At 47.1% G+C, this 2,960-nt stretch overlaps 1 long non-coding RNA gene across 2 annotated transcripts; it reads right to left on the bottom strand.

Moving 5' to 3' along the window:
• Nucleotides 1-288: 288 nt before the first annotated feature.
• On the bottom strand, nucleotides 289-2,662 carry LOC108501063. Of its 2 annotated transcripts, XR_001876117.1 has the most exons (4): nucleotides 2,490-2,662; nucleotides 1,231-1,345; nucleotides 819-896; nucleotides 289-530 (listed from the first exon to the last, which is right to left on the bottom strand). It is a non-coding gene; the product is annotated as an uncharacterized LOC108501063 (long non-coding RNA). The 2 variants fall into 2 exon arrangements; XR_001876118.1 differs by lacking the exon at nucleotides 819-896.
• Between the last annotated feature and the right edge of the window lie 298 nt (nucleotides 2,663-2,960).

The raw sequence follows: 2,960 nt of genomic DNA, 5'->3' as shown, positions 1-2,960 counted from the left end.
GGAAGAGACCAGGAAAAAGTGAGAGCTCTCACTGATATCTTCTGAATAGCCATCAATTTTTAGGTTAAATGGCCAAAACAGGCTGTCCTAAGAAGGTGAGAGCTGCCCATGGTGCAGGAGAAGGAAAGGACTGCACGTGGTACCTTCCTGGACCTCAAAGAAAATCCCATCTCGACTCCAAAAAAAGGGAATGGATTAACCTTACATATAAAAAGATTGTGTGTTTGAAATGAGATACACAAATAGAGGGAAACTGGGGATTTTTTCCTAATATTCTTTATTGGATAGTAAGAATTTTCAGAAAGGGACCCTCAAGAGAAGCTGGGGTTGTAACATCCCAAGCAATGGAGTGCAAATATGTGTCTCTCCTTGCAGCCTTTCTCCAAGGACATCCTGTTTGCTGTCTCATGAAGCTGACTTGCTTTCTGCCCCCTCTGCTCTGGGATCTTCAGGGCTGCTCATCTTCCCACGCAGTCAGTTCTCTTGTCCACATTCTCAGGAGCTCCTGGCACATGGTTCCTCATTACCTCCTGCCAAACCAGTGATTTACAGTGATTTACAGGGATTTGCAGTGGTGTTCCCATTGCAACATCCCATTCAATGCCCTGTAGTAGCTGTGAGAGCTGTGTGATTACCACTGCAATGTTTAAGGGGTGGCTGTGCATCTGCAGTGCTGGGCTGGGCTTGGCAGAGTGCAGGCAGCAAGCTTGGGTGGGTGAGGATTTCTGCCTGGATAATTAATCCATCCCTAGAAGCGTTATTTGAGGCTTGGGTGTCAGAGCAGATTTTGTTGAATTTTAATATTTCCTGTAACTTACACATCTCGGTCTTGCCCAGTTCTGGTTTCCTCTGTTCCTGGAACGATACCACCTTCCACTCACTGGCAAGTTGTGGCTCTGTGAACATGTTAAACCTCTCATCCCATTCCAGAGTATTTCCAGCCCTCCAGCACAGTGTTTGTAATCTTGTCACCCCATGTGGTTTGATCTTCCAACACCCAGCAAGGGTGAATAAACTCGCTCCTCATTAAGGGAAAATGGCACATGACACACCCAGTGGAACAAAGCAATGAGGAACAGACCTATTATGGGCACATGTAAAGTGGTCTCAGACTCCAGGGATTGTGGGTCCTGCTAAATCATCTCCACCCCAATGACCCATCCTGTACCTACAGGTTATGGGAGCAAGGCAGGAATGGTGAGGGAAGGGAAGACAGCAGGCTGCAAGTACCTTCAGGTGCAGTTATGAGGGACGTGGCCATTTACACAACTGGGAATGCAGTTGTAATTAGCAGGGTGACAGTAGGGGCCTGAAGTTTCCACGTACAAAAATGCCATCTGTACTGCTGTTTAGGAAAAGGAAAAAAAGACATTAAACTGCAGTGATTCCCATTTCTTGGCAGGAATGGGAGAACTTTGTCACAGCACAACTCTGTGAATCCCCTGAAGGAGTTATTGCTCGTGCACAAACAGCCATGAGGTGATCCCAGCTTCTCTGGCAAAGTGGCCACTTTCTGTAGACTCTGCTCTGTAAAAATAAACTGAATACAGCAGTTCTTTCCCTTTGGATCTTTCTCACTCAGGAAACACCTATGCCCAAATCCTCAGCTGGTGTAAATCTGCAAAGCTCCTACGACTTCAGCAAGGCAATGCCAAGTTCCTCCATCAGGGAATGTGATCTGTTATTTTGGCTGAGCCTGTAAATCGCCAATTCTGTGTTTTTGGACCAATTGTTAGGTGGCTAATCCTGCAATTTGCACATGTGGATGGTCTGAGCACTCCCATGTGAGTTTTTGGCTGTGCAAAACTGTAGCCAACACAAAGTGAGTGGGCAAGCATCTAGGTGTGTAATCCAAAACATGGAAACATGGAGGCTGAGTTTAGCTTTTCCCTAAATGCAGCCCTTTAAATCCTTGCAATCTCCTCGCACACAGAACCCACACACAGAGTCCCTCAAAACCCACACTCACAAAAACAGCTGTAAGAGAAGAAAAGACAATGAGGAGCATTGTGGAGGCACAGTCAGTCACATCTCCCCCTCTGCTCCCCACCAGCACTGCTGGGAGTCAGTCAGCTCTTAGGGGAGCACAGGGAAAACACACACCCACAGGAACTGCTCAGCTAATCCCACTCCCTCAAATCCTGCAGGAGTTTGGTGGTTTCAGTGTGGGACTTCCTTTCTGCTGCCTTCTCCACTCCAACATTTCAAATGGAACTTCCAAGGGAAAAAGGAAATTTATTTTTCTGGATATTTTTTTCAACCTCATTGCATTCTCCCAGGGAGATAAAAGTAATTTTTACAGGTAGAGGCTGAAATTAAGCCTAAGAACTGCCAAAAGTGGAAGATGATGTGCAGACACCTGCTGGTGAGGTCAGTGGAGGCTCTGCTGTACCCAGCCCTGAAGAGGAGAAAAGAAGGTTCCTAGCCAGGGGCCTAAAAACCCAAACCAGCATGTTCTTCATTAAGAAAAAATAGTGCAAGGTTTTTACCTTAATTGTTTGAGTCATTCCTGAAAATAACTGTCCAAACTACTTAGCATAATCAGAATTCTCAGCTGGCTGACTATCCCAGTGTGTCCATCCCTGACCGACTCCACGTGCAGGTGCTCCCTGCCCTCAGCAGCTGCCCAGTGTGAGAGGCTGCCCTGCCTCACCCCCTGGGTACTTACTCACAGTGTTTTATTTAACAATGCAAAGAACCAGGAGCCATGGAACAAACACCTGTGAGGTCAGGGGTGCCCCCTGAGCACTTCTGAACTGCCCCTGGGGTCAGGACTCCCTGCTCACTGGTACCAGTCACCATGTCATGAGTCAAGAGCAACTTTTCTTCTGTTATTTCCATTTTTCTTCTTCCAAGCAGCCTGGGGTCACGATGTGTCCAGGACTTAGAGCCTGTTTATGAACACAGTGCTGGGACTACAAGGTCCTTGTAGTCCTTTTGGGACCGCAAGAGCCAAAGGA

Source organism: Lepidothrix coronata, unplaced genomic scaffold (assembly GCF_001604755.1).
Source record: "Lepidothrix coronata isolate B3197 unplaced genomic scaffold, Lepidothrix_coronata-1.0 Scaffold99, whole genome shotgun sequence".
Classification (NCBI taxonomy): domain Eukaryota; kingdom Metazoa; phylum Chordata; class Aves; order Passeriformes; family Pipridae; genus Lepidothrix; species Lepidothrix coronata.
This window is presented reverse-complemented; position numbering and strand designations above follow the sequence as displayed.